The following is a 17,636-nucleotide window of genomic DNA, read 5'->3' as shown; positions in this document are numbered from 1 at the left end:
TTCCTGCTTCTCCCAAAACACATGGTATGGTAGGCCAAGTGGGGTTGCCCAGATGAGATGACAAGGTGGACTTGGCATGGATGGACCTGCCCTGGGCTACACTGCGTTACCTGTGGGTTCTTCCTGCCGAATGGCCAGAGGTATCAAGAATACAAGCAAAGCCAATGTGTGTGTTATTAGAAAAGGCTCTCACTTTGAGCCTTTCTCAGGCAACAGCTTAGGAATATAACATACAGTGAGAATATAGTGCTCTCTTAAGCATCTCCTATGAAATGAGCTTGATACAGGGGTGTCTCTAGCATGTGGGTATCTGGTTCCCAAAGATCTAAATTCTGTTGGGTTCTGTCACAAGGGAAGTCTGTTAGCTTCTTCAAGGTTTTGTCCCCTGAGCCCTTTTCTTCCATAAATCGATGCAAAGGCCCTGCTGGGCTGCTGATTGCTCACCCTCCTCTCCCATGTCAACTCTTTACCTGTACACAGATAGGAATCTGGCTCAAATCTCTTTCCTTGTGCTGACTTTAAGGAAGTAATAGTCTTAGAAAGGGTTTAGGAGGTGAGTTCTGGATTCCTAGGGAATTGCTGAAAGGAAAAATGTATGGAAAGTCACTGGGCATGAACAGTCCTCTTTTCTTGCTTACACATAGGTCACATGTGCATATGTGGGGAGAGTTAGTATAAAACATGTGATAGAAATTTGGGCTCTGACATCAGTGTGCTTATTTCACAGAGATTCCAGTTGACCATAGGGATTCTGACCAATTTTAGCCAGTTTTTAAAAGTCTCCTAAGGGGAAGAAATTTCAGTCTTTTAACAAGTTGTATCTTTTCTTATCTGTCATTCTGAAAACTAGAGAATTTCTGCTAGTCATTGGTTTAACTCTTTGGGGACATGGTTCTAGCTTCTGTCAAAGAGGTTCTAGCTTCTGTCAAAGAGAATAAAAAAAATACGATAGGTTATCACTTCGGTCTTAGTTCAGACATCTATACCAAACAACATAGTCTACACAACTTATAAACAAAAGACTTTAGTTCTGGAGGTTAGATATCTGAGATTGGGGTTCCAGCATGGTTGGGGTCTGGTAAGGACTCTCTTCTGAGTTTCAGCCTCCAGACTTGAGGTTGTATTCTCATTTAGCAGAAAGAGGGAGACACGGCCTTCTGCGGTTTCTTTTACAAAGTCAGTAATCTCTATCATGAGGGCTTCATTCTTAGAACTCAATTACCTTTCACATCCTAAGGCCATCACCCACCATATTCACATTAAGGTTCTGGAATATGAATATGGCGGGAGGTGGGGGGATATCACATAGTCAATTGCAACTTCCAAGGTTATATTTTTTAAAAAGCTAGTATTTTCCTCCTACTTGCTCTGTCCTATGTTTCCTCTCTCAATCTCTCCATCTAATTTCTTTCTTTTTCTGAGCATATATCTAGCTCTTTCATTCTCCATCCTCTATTTTATTCCTCAAGCCGAGGAAGGGATCTCCAGTGCTCTAAGATGCTCTAGGTACAGACCCACATGATTGAGAACAGAGGAGATGCCCAGGAAATCGAGAGGAAGGACCTCTGGCTCTCAGCTCACACTGAATCATGCCAATTTCCATGATTCAGAGTGGAGGCTGATCTTTCTCAAAGCCAGCTTTGGTTGAAATCACAGAACCAGCCTCATAAGACACCTTGAGGCAGAGGCACCCAACTAAGCTATGTCCAGCTTCTGGATCACAAAAATTGTGAGATAGCATTTGTTGTAGAAAGGTGCTAAAATTCAGGGCAATGCTGTCGGAGAGGAGCAAATGACTAACTTCCTCTTTCAGGCCCCAGGATCCTCCCACCCCTCTGTTCCTTTCTTTCTCAGGCTGCCTGCAGCCACACTGGTCCCTTTCTCACCTCCTCTGCTGAATTCACCTGTGCCTGTGAGTCTCTTCACAAAGAGTGTCTTCTCCCTGACACTTTCCACACCTGTGCAGGAGTGGCTCTCTGTTGTCATTCTGGTCACAACATAATGTCACCTCAGTGAGGCATTCATGTCCCTCCATGCAATGTCTTCCCAGCCCTCCCTCCCAACATTCTACTTTATTTACATAATAAAATGCTCTTTTCTTTCACGTGTGCTTGCTTTAGTGTTTTTGTCCAGCAGTCCTCAGACTGTGGGCTCCCCGTGGGAAGGCAGGGATAACATAATTATTTTCGGTACCACATTGTGAACCTACCAAGGTAGCTGCCACAGGGTAAGTGCTAGGGGAAGAATCGCTGAGTAAAATAAAATGGAAAATCACAGAGCCCTTCTTCCTGCTTTTGGCCATCCAATAATGTGGAGATCCTGAATGATAACAGGAGGTGCACGACCTCAGCGTGACTCTCCTCCTGGCTCCAGCTGCTTCATTAAAGCCCTGTGGGTACCTAGAGGCCACCTAGAGGCCATTACTAGCACTGCAGTCCCAGGTAGAAACACCACAGAACAGGTACCTGTATTAGGGGATTCTCAATGCAGTGGCTCTTCATGGACCCCTGAGGAAAAGGAGCAGTATCTGAAGGCTCCAAGGGCCACAAAAGTGACCTTGGGAGCCTCCCTTGATTCGCATTTGCCTCAGCATCTTGGGCTGTGCTGTGCACTCATGACACATTTTCACAGCTTTCAGACACACTATTCTCTTCCTCTTCCAAATGAGGACTTAAAGGGCCCCCCAAAAATTTAGTACTTTTTTCTGGGCCCCACACTCCAGAGCCAAGTGCATTGTCACATTCTGCTTTATTCCAAGTCCTCATCTGCCCAAATCTCTAGGCCTTTCCCTTCTCTGAAGGACCTCTTGAAACTGAAAGCCTCTTCCCAGAGTCTCAAAGCACAGTGAGTTCTCAATGAGGAGCCAAGGGCAGTAGACTCTTATGAGAATCTGGAATCCTTGATATTATTCCCTTCAAGTACCCCTATTTATGAGGTAGGAAATGGAGGCTTTCTTTCCCATAGCCTCTCTTTATATCACGCAGGATGGTGGGAGCAGGGCATAGCTCATTTTAGTTCCAGGTGCCCACTGAGGTGGGAGTCACAATCCCAGTCCTGTCCTCTTCAGACAGCTGGGGAGGTCCCCAGGCCTGGCAGAACCCAGGGAACCTGGAGGATCCTTCAGCCCATGCTGTCAGCTCCTGCTCATGTAGCTGGGGGAATGGATGCCTCTGCCTTATAGCAAATTTCCCTCTACTATTTCTTCCCCTTTTGTCACTTCTCTGGTTTCCTCTTCCCTAGTCTCACCTCCATAATCTCCATCCTAGAAGCGTGTGTGTTTGTGTGTTTGTACGTGTATGCACACCTATGTGAGAATATGGAATAGTAGAAAGCCCAGGTGGAAAGTAGAGCACAGGGTTTTCCAGGACTTAGGAACTCTCATTTCCAAAGCAAACCTGATGGGTGGGGTGCATGCAAGGCCTAGGAAACTGGCTCCCTCCCTAATACTCTGTGCTCTGCCCAATTTCTGCAATCTGGACCAGAATTTGGCTTTTTGGGGGCCTCAGTCTTCCTGTTGTAAAACGAGGAGTTGGACACAAAACTGTATAAGCACATGTTCAGTGAGGACATGGTGTCATGCTCAATACCAGATCGAATATTGGAATGTGGTGAGTTTGGGCAGACTTCGGTGTGCATGGATGCTTCGGCCCTCAGGCCTCCAGACATGGCCAACACAGATGAACACAGAGCACAGCTCAGCCAAGTTTTCTTTCCAGGGCTGTTCTTGAGGCTGATTCCACAAGATTTGCCCACCTTCAGCCACTAACTGTTTGATGAATTTCATGTCCGGTGAAGCCCATGTCCACCCCCATTACAGTGGGGGACAAAGGGCACTGGATCGGTAGGATAAAGTCTTTTGTCTTTTTAAAAATTTTAACTGACTGGATGTTTCTTTTTTCTCTTCTTCTGGTTTCTTTTTTTTTTTTTTTTTATGGGGGGTGTTTAATAATTAAAAGGTCTTTACAGGTCTAGCACAGCATATCTTGCAATGCAGAAAAGTGCTCAAAGCAGCATTATTTGATACTTTTCCAAACTGAAACCAACTCAAACGCGCATCGATAATAAAATAAATAAATAAAACAGCTACATATTCCTATATAAGGGGACATTATACAGATATAAAATTAATTACAGACATATTAAAATATATGAAAATCTCACAAAAACAATTTAATTAGATTTAAAAGACCTAGACAGAGCCATCAGAAAATAGAAAAATTAAAAAGGCATCCAAATAGAAAAAAAGAGTTGAATTCTCTGTCTCCACTTGCAATATGAGTCTCTACACAGAAAATCCTAAAGCCTCTCCGAAACTTCTTTTGGAGAAAACTTGAAAAGCCTCCTGAAGTGGATAAAAAAGTAAAGTTTTAGGATACAAAATCAATGTACAAAAATCAGTAGCGTTTCTATGAACCAATAACATTGAATTCCTGAACATTTTCTATTTTTATCGCATTTCCAATTTCTTCCCTCAGTTACCTATATATCTCTTAATTTTTAGCTAAACTAATTATGCGCAGTTCAGCTGGTTAATAAGGACAGGGCCAAAAAGTGAGAATAAAGTACTTGTCTGCATCCTATTTCCTCATTTTGAAAACTAGTCTAGATGAAACCTATACTTGTCCCCGGAAGTTGGCATAGGTGGATGGCAAGTCACCCAGGTGCCGAGTCAAGAGATCGAGGACACGAGCTGTTCCCGTGTAATAAAATACATCAAATAAGAATAGTTTACTAGATATAGATAATAGATATGATTATATATGAATATCATTAACCATTAGTTTGTAGCAGTTACTCTTTATTCCAATATTATAATAATCCTTGCTCTAAAATTATAATTTAGGAAAAACCAGGCCATCCAGAGATAGGAGCTGAGGGGACATAGTGAGAATTGATTAGAAGACAAGAGTGTGAGCCTTCTGTTATGGCCAGACAGGGCCACGGAGGGCTCCTTGGTCTAGCGGTAACACCAGCGTCTGGAAAGACGCCCGTTGCCAAGTGGATCACGGTCTAGCGGTAGTCTCCCTTTCCCCAGAGGAGTTCAGAGAGGATTCTATTCCTCCACCTCTTGTGGAGATCCTGACATCAGTCAGGCGCACCTGCAGTTATCCAGAGGCCTAACCGTCTCTCTGTGATGCTGTGCTTCAGTGGTCACACTCCTTGTCTGCCTTCATGTTCCATCCTGTACACCTGGTTCTGCCTTTTAGCTAACAGTAGCAAATTAGTGAAAGTACTAAAAGCTACTGATATGAAGAAATACTGGCATAGGCTGTGTTCTCTCTCTCTCTCTCTGTCTCTCCGCCTCGGATGCCAAACAGGGAAGGGCCCCCTGTCCAGTGGACACGTGACTCATGTGACCTTATCAATCATTGGAGATGACTCACACCCCTTCCCCTTCCCCTTTTGCCTTGTATCCGATAAATAACAGTGCAGTCACGCATTCAGGGCCACTACCAGTCACCATGTCTTGGTGGCAGTGGTTCCCCGAGCCCAGCTGTCTTTTCTTTTATCTCTTTGTCTTGTGTCTTTATTCCTACAATCTCTTGTCTCTACACACGGGGAGAAAAACCCACCAACCCTGTGGGGCTGGACCCTACATCTGGCGCTCCGATGTGGGGCTCTCCCACACTGTGTGAAGTTGCACCCTGAGTGCAGATTCAGTGGAGGATTTCGATGAGAGATTCCTGAGGATTGCAGTCAATAAGCTTAGTGGTAAGCTTGAGCACCCAGAGTTTTCCGGGGACACCATGGGACAGGACATTACTAAGTACTCGGCTTATTTAAACCTTATAAAAACTCTCCTGTATTATCTCCACCCTGTCCCTGTTCAGCCCTGCTGTAGGGCTCTCAACCTTCTGCCTGTTCGGCCCAGTAATGAGATACTCAACCCTATCCCTCCAGAGCCTCATTTTTTCATGCCTGCTTCTTTCCCCCTGGATAGACTGGCTAGAATCATAGCCTCCCTTGAAGCCTGGTTCCTTTCCTACTACTCATATTAGGATAGTGATTATCAGTTATACCCAGGAAAGTTGCCAAATGTACTTGCCAAGTGATGCAAGTAGCAAAAGCCTGTTGAACTTGTCATCTGGTGAAGGAAACAATAATTTTGGGGGGCTCTGTACCCATAAGACGGAGACGAGAATGTGCCTGGCCAATTAAAACAGAAATTTGATCTAGGTAAATAGTTAGTGTCTGTAAAGAGCTGTGTGGAAGAAAACACCATTCAATTAAATTATGTCCCTGAATAATGAGTCCTGTTGGTGAATGTTCAGTAGGAAGGATTAGTATTTCAAAAGGTAAATGTGGATTCACTGTGGTAACCAGAGACGGTTGAATGCATTTTTCTGTAAGCTGTAGCTCAGAACCTGCCTCAGGAGTCAAGGACCTTTTGCTGTGTAAATCAGGATTGCCCAGGTTGCAAAAAGATTAGACATAGCATATGTAGGCATGCCTAAGGAGGGATGAATCCAATTAATGTCTCCCGGTAATTTCTGGAAATCACTTGGAGTTTTAAAGGAGTCTCATCTGATTTGAACTTTTTGAGGCTTAATAACCTTGTCTTCCAGCTGCATTCCTAAATAGTGATGAGGGAAAGAAGTCTGAAATTTTTCTGGGGCAATAACCAAGCCAGCTGCTGCAACTGCTTGTTGTAATGCAGAAAAACAAGATATTAATACAGAGCATGAAGCTGCCACAAGATCAGCCACCTGCTGAGTAAGAGCAGTGGCCTGTGGCTGATTTTGTGCCACAGGGACGGCAGGTATTGGAGACCATAAAATTACAGGAAATTGCCAGGCTTCGGGATCCCCATATTCTCTTGCCTGTGCTATAGCCCTCGTAAACAGAGTGTCATTTTGAGGGATGGATGTAACTTGTTGCTTGTGAGCAGCAAGGGTAGATGAGATTACCTGCTGAGCAGATCTTTCATGGGCCTCATAGCCAGGCTGCCATGGCAACTGTGGACCAGGCTTCAAGGGAGCCTGTGACTCTAACGGAGTCTGAGTAGCAGAAAAGGAACCAGGCCTCAAGGGAGCCTGTGACTCTAACCAAGTCTGAATAGTCTGAGTAGAAGGAAAAGAACCAGGCCTCAAGGGGGCCTGTGACTCTAGCCGAGTCTGAGTAGTAGGAAAGGAACCAGGCTTCAAGGGAGGCAAAAATACTTCATTATTGGAGTTTAATTATTTGTTAGATTATATAGAGGATGGATGGCAGTTATACAGGTTGAGACAATGGGGATCTCCTTACCCCTTTAAATGGATGGACGCAGGCATTGTTCCTCCTAGACCAAAAATGATTCATCCTTTTATTACACCAGAACATCCTAAATTATGGAAATTAGCTGCATCCTTGGCAGGAATAAGGATATGGGATACTAGGTATTAACTCCTTCACACCAATACCAAAACACCCATATCCAATATCACCTTGATATCTGAACAGGTTATACCCATCAGGAGCTGTGTCAAACCCCCCTGCATGCTGTTGGTTGGAAATAGAATCATCACTCCTAATACACAAACTATAGAATATGATAACTGTAAGCTATTTACATGCATTGATGCTACTTTTAATCCCACAAGAAGTATTCTCTTGGTAAGGGCTAGGGAGGTGGTGTGGGTAACAGTTGCTTTACACCATCCGTGGGAGTCTTCCCCCTCTATTCACATAGTCAAAAAAGTTCTTAAAGGTATCCTCAAAAGAGCAAGGAGATTTATTTTTACTCTTATTGCAGTCATTGCAGGTCTAATGGTGGTTACTGCAACAGTAGCAACTGCTGGATATGCCATCCACAACTCTGTTCAAACCGCTCAGTATGTTGAAGCATGGCAGAAAAACTCCTCCAGACTTTGGAATTCTCAGGCTCAAATGATCAAAATTAATCAATCAAATCATTAATCAAATTAATGATATCCGCCAAAGTGTAATCTGGCTGGGAGATGGAGTTATGAATTTGGAACGTGGTATGCAATTGCAGTGTGATTGGAATACTTCTGATTATTGCATAACGCCTTATGCTTATAATAAAGATCAGCATTGCTGGGAAAAGGTCTCAAGACATTTAAAAGTCTGGGATGATAACTTAACCTTGGATATTTCAAAACTTAAGGAGCAAATTTTCCAGGCTTCACAAGCTCATTTATCTACTGTTCCTGGCTCAGACATTTGTGAAGGAATAACTAAAGAATTATCTGATCTTAATCCCTTTAAATGGATCAAACTCCTCGGAGGATCATTGTTGTCACTGGCATTATTGATATTGGTATGCTTATGTTGTCTCTTTTTAGTCTACAGATGCCTCCAAGGAGTCTGAAAACAAGTCTGAAGTCAATGACAAGCAATGATGGCGATGGTGATCCTAGGTAATACAAAGTGGGGAGATGTGGGTGGCAATTCACCTAGCTGCCGTGTCCAGAGATCAAGGGCAGGAGCTGTTCCAGTGTAATGAAATATATCAAATAAGAATACTTACACTAGATATAGATAATAGATATGATTATATAATAGATATGATTATATATGAATATCATTAATTATTAGTTTGTAGCAATTACTCTTTATTCCAATATTATAATAATCTTTGCTCTACAATTACAACTTAGGAAAAACCAGACCATACAGAGATAGGAGCTGAGGGGACATAGTGAGAAATGTCCAGAAGACAAGACTGTGAGCCTTCTGTTATGTCTGGGCAGGATCACCAGAGGGCTTCTTGGTCTAGCAGTAATGCCAGTGACTGGGAAGACGTCTGTTGCCAAGTGGACCATGGTCTAGAGGTAGCGTCAGTGTCAAGGAAAAACACCCACTGCTTAGCAGACTGGGAAAGGGAGTCCCCCTTTCCCCAGAGGAGTTCAGAGAAGACTCCACTCCTCCACCTCTGATGTCAGGCCCACCTGCAGTTATCCAGAGGCCTAACCGTCTCCCTGTGATGCTGTGCTTCAGTGGTCATGCTCCTAGTCCGCCTCATGTTCCATCCTGTACACCTGGCTCTGCCTTTTAGATAACAGTAGCAAATTAGTGAAAGTACTAAAAACCTCTGATATGAAGAAAAAATGGCATAGGCTGTGTCCTCTCTCTCTCTCTCTCTCTCTCTCTATCTCTCTGCCTCCACTGCCAAACAGGGAAGGACTCCCTGTCCAGTGGACACGTGACTCATGTGACCTTATCAATCATTGGAGATGACTCACACTCCTTACCCTGCTCCTTTTGCCTTTTATCTAATAAATAACAGTGCAGCCAGGTATTCAGGGCTACTACCAGTCTCTATGTCTTGGTAGTAGTGGTCCCCTGGGCCCAGCTGTCTTTTCTTTTATCTCTTTGTCTTGTGTCTTTATTTCTACAATCTCTCATCTTCGTACATGGGGAGAAAAACCCACCAACCCTGTGGGGCTGGACCCTACAGGTATAGATAGCATTTATTTCCATTCTCGGCAGGGATGTCTGCCAGAAACAGGGAGTACCTGAGAAGGAGCCAGTTGTCCCATACACATGAGGAATTCTCAGCCATGTTAGGTGACAACCACGAGCATTTTCACTCTGGTTAGACGGGACTCTGGATGGGTGTATAGGAAAATTCTAAGGGAGTCAAATAGGACATTACAAAGATTTATTCATTTGCCCAGGGAGCATTTATTGTGTTAAATTATGTGGAGAACACCACACAAAGAGCAATTAAAGTGAAAATTATTAAGGCATTACCTTTACTTCAGGAAACTCACCCTAGTCAGATTCTCTGAGCCCCAGAACTTAATAACAACCTAGTGAAAGCTTGTTCAGACTGGAGAGTGGGTGGGGGAAGGAAAACAAGGTTAAAAATTAGGCTGGGTGGATGAGATAATTACCCCTGATAATGCACTGGAAGTATGGATAAGTTTGGGATGAGTGAAAGCAAAAGAGTCTCAGCAGAGGGTGCAGAAAAAAAGGGCAGAAACCCAGGAGGCTTATGCACGAAGAGGGATGAGTTTGCTGGACAGGGGAGAGTGACAGTAAAAACTAGAGAATAATAGGCCTCTGTGGTCATCTGGGGACTGTGGAGTGGACTAGTTTGGGGTTACAGAATCAGTGAAGAGTAGAGTGGGTAAATAAGAGCTATATTATGGAAAAATTCTGTAGCAATGGTGGTTAGGAGGAATAGAAACTTGAAGTATTACATAAATATGCTTTCTTTCTATTATCTCACACAAGCCATTAGCCTTTCCCCTTAAACTGAGAAAGGAGTGGTTTTCTAAGATGTTTTTAAATTCTTACAGGCAAGCACTGCTCTTTGCTGCCTTTTAGTAAAGGTTTGTTTTAACCAAATCAGAGAAGATTGAATGGATTTTCTTGCTCACAATGGTTCATTGGAACAACTCATATCTTTTACTAGTTTTCAGAACATTTAATGTGATGCTCCTGATAGTCCAAAAGCATTCCCTTGGGCTGAAAGAAACCAGCATTGATGGAAATAATTGATTGAGTGTCAATACTCCATGGAAGGGTGCTCCACTTGCTAAGGCTCCCTCCTCTGCGCTAGGCCTTCTACACCATGGGTATCCTGTTGAGGTTGGAGCTGGAGCTTGGAAGGAGCTTGGTGGGTCTTCCCAGCACACAATAATCACCCAATTAGCCTGGCCAGAATCAAGCTGCTCCCTCTTACCATTTCTTTCTCCATTTGTCCCTTGTTGGGAATGGAGAGTTTTGCAATTGAGTTCAGCACAGGGTTGAAGTTCAAATCTCAGCTGATACTTGATGCATGTTTCCTTTTCTGAGAGGAACCTGGGAGAATAAAGCATTGCAAAGGTCATGGTCAGGCACAGTGTCTCATGCTTGTATTCCTGGCATATTGATAACCCGAGGAGATAGAATTGCTTGAGGTCAGGAATTTAATACCAGCCTTGTCAACATATTGAGACTCCATTTATACAAAAACACTTTAAGCATTAAAAAAATTTAGCCAGGTGTGATGGTTTCCAACTGTAGTCTCAGCTACGTGGGAGATTGAGGCAGAGGATCACTCGAGCCCAGGAGTTCTAGGCTGCAGTGAGCTATGATCACGCTACTGCACTCCAACCTGGGCAATCATGCAAGATGTTTCAAAAATAAAATCTTTTATTATTCTTCACCCCTATAATCTGTTCAGAATTTACTGCTGCTTGGCTGCCTCCTCATTTTGGATAAAGTTAGAATCCCTAGGTGAAACGGAGTTTCTCTCCAGCAGAGGGTCTCACCAGGTCCCCAGGACTGGCACTTTAAGTGGAGGCTTGCCTTTCAACGTCTGGGTAATGATTGACGCTAAAATTGAGAAAAGTTTTCCAGACACCAGCTTCCTGAAAGGAGCATCTGGTCAGAAGACGTTGTGGTCAGTGGTGAAGGTAACCCAGGCTGACTGGGGAAGTCCACCAGCACATCTGAAGACTGAGCTAGGGGAGGGTTTCCCTGATGTTCACTCCTTCTGCTCTCCATACATTCCTCTACTTTTCCCAAACTTCCCTCTGATGTCCTCCAAACTTTCCAACCTCCCAGGGATTTTTTGCCAGGGAGTCTAATAAAGTAAAAGCTTTAAAATTGCTTTGATTTAAAAAATAATTTTATTGATTATTAAAATGTCCTAACATAAAATTCGAATATCCGTTCTTGAAATGTTTAAAAAGTAAATTAAGTATAAGTTTACATTTCATTAACTTATTTGATTCCTAATTAAAATTAAAAAAAAATTTGAAACCAGGTCTTGCTCTGTCACCAAGGCTGGAGTGCAGTAGTGAGATCTTGGGTTATTGCAACCTCCACCTCCTAGATTCAAATGATTCTCATGCCTCAGCCTCCCAAGTAGCTGGGACTACAAGTACACACCACCAACTGGCTAATTTTTGTGTTTTTAGTAGATACCATGTTTTGCCATTGTGCCCACACTTGTCTCAAACTCCTGGTCTCAAGTGATTCACCCAGCTTTGCCTCCCAAAGTGCTGGGATTACAGGTTTGAGTCACTGCACCTGACCTAAAAAGTTTTTTAAATTATAGGTAAATTTAAATTACTCAGAAATAGCCAGAATTAACCCTTGAATACCCTGAATCATTTTCTCATGCATAAGCCTTTCTAATCTTTCTATTTAAATTTAGGACTTTACTCAGTTCTAGTGTTTTAAAACCTGGTTTTGTCCTTTGAAGAAATGTAGACCATTTCACAGGCCAATGGACATCATGGACTTTCTGATGTTTAGTGCCTGCCTGGCTGTTTATCTATGACCTCCCATAATGTATTTAAGTAACACCCTCTTGATTATGGGGTTAAGTAGTTGAAATTACATTGTCCTTTCTGAAGCACTGCATGGACAAAATTAGATCTTGAAAGAAACACACAGACCCGTACCACACCCTTCCTTTGAAATTGTCTACTGCTTATTTAAAAAGCTGTTTATTCCTGACTAAGGTCCTACATTACACCCTCAAAAATTTTTGGAAACTATAAAAGTACAAGAGAACCAATAAAGCAATTTAATTTATCACAGAATCCTGCTTCCTATAAGCAACACCTCAATTCTTGTAATTTGGCATATTTCCTCTCTGTCATTTTTCTATACATTTTAAATTTTGAGCTGTAATTTATAAGTTTGGTTATACTTTTTAATGTATGCATTTAATTAATATGTTTAATGGTATATCATCTCGTAAGCACTTCCCCATGTCATAAAAAATTCTTTGTACAACCTATTTTGAATATATGTCTGTAGCTCCAAAGAACAGGCATACCTTGTTTACTCTTCTAATCCTCTATTATTGGAAAATTTTGTTTTTCCAATTCTTTGAGATAATAAATTGGTTAGAGTTAGTATTTTGGTCCTCATTTAAATTTTCTAAGAGTTTCCTTTCTGTAAGTGGCTAAATGACTGCTAGAAGGAGAAGAGCCCTCTTGCAGGGGTGTGTCCTGGGGTTGAGGCCTTCCTGCAAAGTGCCATCCTTGTGGCAGGTCCCCATGTGTCTTTCTAAAATCAGCACAGTCAGACTGAGGGTGCTTGGAATTCTGCAGCTGTGACCCCTCTCGAATCTTCCTTGAAATCAGGTGCAAATTATCTCCTCCATGGTGGACACCAGGAAGTAGGTTGTAGAGCATTCTGTGACCCTGAAGAATGACACGATATCCTTGATAAAGAAAGTGAAAATTCCTGAAGGAGAAATAATGTTTTCTCAACAGCAGAAGTAGATGAAGAAGCACATTTGCTCCTCTGCTAGAATCAGAGAAATAACTTAGCCCACTGATAGTGTCTCAAAATTATATAAGTCATTCTATCAGAAGCCTGTTTCTAAGAGTACTTGGCACAGCTATTTCTGTGGGTCTCTAAGACATTCTTATTTTACTGAAGACAAATCCCTGTGGCCTGGAGCTGATTTGTGAGCACTTTTAGAAAAACAGTAGAGTACAACCAAAACTATGTACTAATGAAAAAGTAAGCTATGCCTACAGAGATGTAGTTAGTTGATATCACTAAAATGTTGTTTTATATAATGCAAACAGCACTAACACTTTGACAAACAGATCTGTATTATGAACAGTGAGGGTACTCACAAATTTTTTTAAATCTTTGAACAATTTCTGGATTATTTATGTTAATAACAATTATGTAAAAAATTTAACCTAGAAGAATCTAAGCATATGTCTGATTATTTAATATAACAAAATGCAAAATAGGCAAATTTCCATTTATGATAGTAGGACATAAACACTTTGTTCTGATACAAATATCAAACAGAAAATGTAAGTAAGAAATAGAAAAACAATGACCTGTACATGTTGATTATATGTGTGTACATTACTATGCAAAATTACATTATTTTTAGTAACTTAGATTATGTAAATATTTATTATATTTTAAGCAACAACAAATATTAACACATTTTTTAAATGTGCGGCTTAGATAATAGTTGATGATTACAATTTATAAATATTAGCTATTTACAACAAATGGTTACTCAAAAAGAAATTCTAAAAATAATTTCATATTAACTTTGAAAATTTTAAACTCTTTTCTACAGAAGTTTTTAAATTACAGATAATAAAATAGCAAGTTTATAAAAAAAGAAAAGCTATTGAGAAATAGTTGGATTTTGATTCATTAACTTTTCTGAATTAGTAGTACTTGGAAGTTCACTGTTCATAATTCCAATAGGCTACACAAATTTCCTCTTCAGGAAAATGGCAAAACAGAAGACATTCAACTTTTAAACATCTGATGCAATTTTATTACCTTTTTTTCTACATAAATGACATAAAATTTAGACCAATAAAAACAGAATTTCTTCCATGAAGTTTCAAGAGCTGAGTTGAGCTGGGAAGAGCTAAAGTGCTTGGTATCAGAGTTTTAAATTAAAGCAAGAACCCCATATCAAAGTAATAATAGTTAAGCCTTTTTCTATTCCTTTCTGTGATTGTGTTAAGCAACAGGCAAAATCAGATGAAGCACCGACTCCTCATTATTCCATTTTTTCCTCATGGAAAAGCACCACGAAAGGATCAGATGGATCCGTACAAACATGGGGCATGGTCTCACTCCTGAGGTGGCCCCCTCATAAAAAACAGGCCTGCAATTTTGTGGAAAAGGGGCAGGAGAGGGTAGAGGAGAATGTATGAGCAAGAGTTAAAAAGTATTGAGTATTAAGTAAGAATATATAAAAATTATTATCAAAGTCTCATTCCTTCTCCAGAAACAGGGATCTGAACAAAAGTTTCTGAGGAAGGCCTCAACCAAAAGCCCCTCAGGAAGGTGCCCCTGAATCTAGATGCCTGGATGGGGAATGAAAATCTACATGTGAGCCTCAGTGGCCAAGAGGGCCTGTATTATTTATTTCAACCCCTCAGAGGCTGCAATGTTGACATTCATATGCTTCTCCTAAATGCACATGTCAGCAGGAGTGTGACAATCAATGCTTTCAAAGATATAATGTGGATATCAGAATTTCTGGCAAAAATTTAGATAATCGTATCTTTTCAACCTCAAAAATCATATATGCTGAGAAACTTCAAAGGCATGTGTCTCAACAAACAATTTTTCAGGAAAGAACTAAAGAAGCACAGCTGTAGAACAAAAACTAGACTAGAAGTTGATGCTACCTGTGGAAATTGCTAATAACGGAAACACAGGTTGTTAGAATTTGACATATCTGATGGGTGAATAAAATGTCACAGATGCATAGATATTTGGATCTGACTATGTTATCTAAAGCTAGAATCCTTACATTTTCAAAAGTTTAGAAAAAATTGGTTAGAGTAGTTAGTGGAGGTGGTATTTCTCCTCTTTGGTTGATTTGGGAATTAACACCAATCCTCATAATAGTTTCTGGTTCATATGTACACCATGTGTTTTAATCATGAAAATTTAGGTAAATACATTGAGTTACTCTCTTTCAGGTGTCTGTAAAGGGAGCATTATTAACATTACAGAAAAATTTTAACTGGAATAAAATACCTCGACACAGAATCTTCAATGGTCCCATCAATTGAGGTCAGTCATTTATAATCAAATGAAATCTACTATTCTTTTTAAAATATACAAAGTAAAAGTCATCAAGATCAAAGTTATTCAGAAACAAAATAATAATCCAAACACAGCTGTACCATTAGATCTTAATAAATCCCAAAATTGTATATATAGTGTAGAAATAACATAAGTAGTTATAATGTTTAAATATGTTAGAAGAAAAGTTTAAAAGTAAGATAAAAATAAAGCATATTATCAAAATAATTAGGTGAAAATTTTAAATGAAAAAATAATATTTCAAATGTAAAGGATAGATAAATAGAAAAATTACATAAATGAAAAAAGAAATTATCAATTAGAAGGTAAGATGAAGTGAATATTTAGAAGTCACAATAGACATAAAACAAACAAACAATATGAAAAATGAAAATACATGAAAAACTAGAATAAGTGGTGTTGTTTAAGCACAAGTTTAAATAAGTAAAATGAAGTGAATGTCAAATAGGGAATAAAAAATATATAATTATTAAAATAAATAATTATAATAGCTTAAAGGTATGCTTATCAAAAGAAAAACAATAGTTAAAAGCATAATACCAAAAAGAGAAAATCACGTAAAGCCATCTAAGATAAAATTCAAATTAATTAAAAAGCAATGAAAACAAACCTATTTCTCAATATGTGAATAAAATCAAAAATCCAATAGATTATGGTTTTCAAAGTTCTGAGGGAAAAACATGTAAATTTAAAATTACATATATTTCAAAATTTGCTGTCAGGATTGAGGACAAAATGTAACTTAATACACAAAACAATGTAAATTGTATATATTTACCTTAGTGAAATGCATTTAAAATTTTCTGAAAATGTAGTTTATGAAGAGAAATACTCTTCCTGAGAACAAAAACTGAGATCAAATAAATGTGCAAACATCTAAATAGATCTAAACTATATTAACATTGTGTCAAATTATACACAATGTGTGATATATCTATATGAAGCACATTTATGGAAGAATAAAAGACAATGTTATCCCAAGGGTTATAATAAATAAAAGAGTAAATTTGGTAATAGATGAGTAACTTATTTTATATCAGTATGACGTATATTTAAGAGATTTCTGTCACTAGATTCTTGAATATTGAGTGCAAATCCTATATACTGTTTTAACAATACTCACTATTATTTTCTCAGCAAAGATTGGCACTGAAAGACTGACTCCTACATAGCCAGTGACCACAGCTTCTGGAACAACAAAAGTATTAAATCATTTATCCTGAATATGGTCAATGAGCATGAGATGAAGAAATCTACCCAGTACGTGACCACAAAGCAACTCAAAAGCAGCTGGATGGTCTGGGTAGCTTATTTCTCTGGAGAGACTCTTAGAGAGTGGCTGCTGCTATAGCGATGCTGAGACTGCCTTTTGTGCCTGGAGGAGATAATTACTGTGCATTTGAGAGCATCAGTGTTCCTCCAGAAGAGACATTTCTAAATGCTGCTAGTGTGAAAAATGAGCTTATGTTCATGTATCCCCTGGGGGAAGGAAAACAGAAATAAACAAGAAAAATAATGCTTGCCCAGGTTACATTTGATTTAGCATTAGTGGGATAGAGTCAATCACTACTAATACAGAAGTTGAAAATCCATGAGAGGAACACAAAACGTAGTGGATAACTTAGGTGGGTGAGTTTGAAATTTGCCAAACAGTAGGTTCTGTGATTAATGGCAATCATTTGTAATATGCTCAAAGAGCAAGTGGTGCATATGAAGAAGCTCCTCATTACCATGTTAAGGTAGACAGCAGGCTTCTATTTGAGGCCACTCTAGAGAACATCTTCCCAATCTATGTCTGTAGAGAACAAGTTTGCCATGGTAGGAGCATCACTATGTAGATGAATGCCTAGTTAGTGATGCTCTGGTCACAGTACCTGGGCCTGTAACCCAAAAAGCATGCAAAAATCCAGAAGAGAGGAAGGAAGATGACAGAGATTCCAATGCTATGGAATAAAAAGCACTTTTATGGCACTATTATTTGAAGATGTGCTCTTTATCAGAAAAGTAAATGCATATCTGGAAAAACAAGAGAACAAACAAAATCTCTTTTTAGGAAATCTCTGTGATTATGTCAACCAGGACCACCACTCTCCTCGGTGTCGACCATCATGGTTACCTCAATCAAAAATGCC

At 40.0% G+C, this 17,636-nt stretch overlaps 1 long non-coding RNA gene across 1 annotated transcript; it reads left to right on the top strand.

Annotated features, from left to right (window-relative positions):
- The first annotated feature begins 5,472 nt into the window (after positions 1–5,472).
- LOC103247772 (uncharacterized) lies at positions 5,473–17,025 on the top strand. The gene is made up of 3 exons (XR_012089608.1): positions 5,473–5,712; positions 8,286–8,360; positions 16,642–17,025. It is a non-coding gene; the product is annotated as an uncharacterized lncRNA (long non-coding RNA).
- Positions 17,026–17,636: the final 611 nt, after the last annotated feature.

The sequence above is a fragment of the Chlorocebus sabaeus genome, chromosome 19 (genome assembly GCF_047675955.1).
Source record: "Chlorocebus sabaeus isolate Y175 chromosome 19, mChlSab1.0.hap1, whole genome shotgun sequence".
Lineage (NCBI taxonomy): Eukaryota > Metazoa > Chordata > Mammalia > Primates > Cercopithecidae > Chlorocebus > Chlorocebus sabaeus.
Note: the sequence above shows the minus strand (reverse complement) of the source record. Positions and strands in the feature narration are given on the sequence as shown.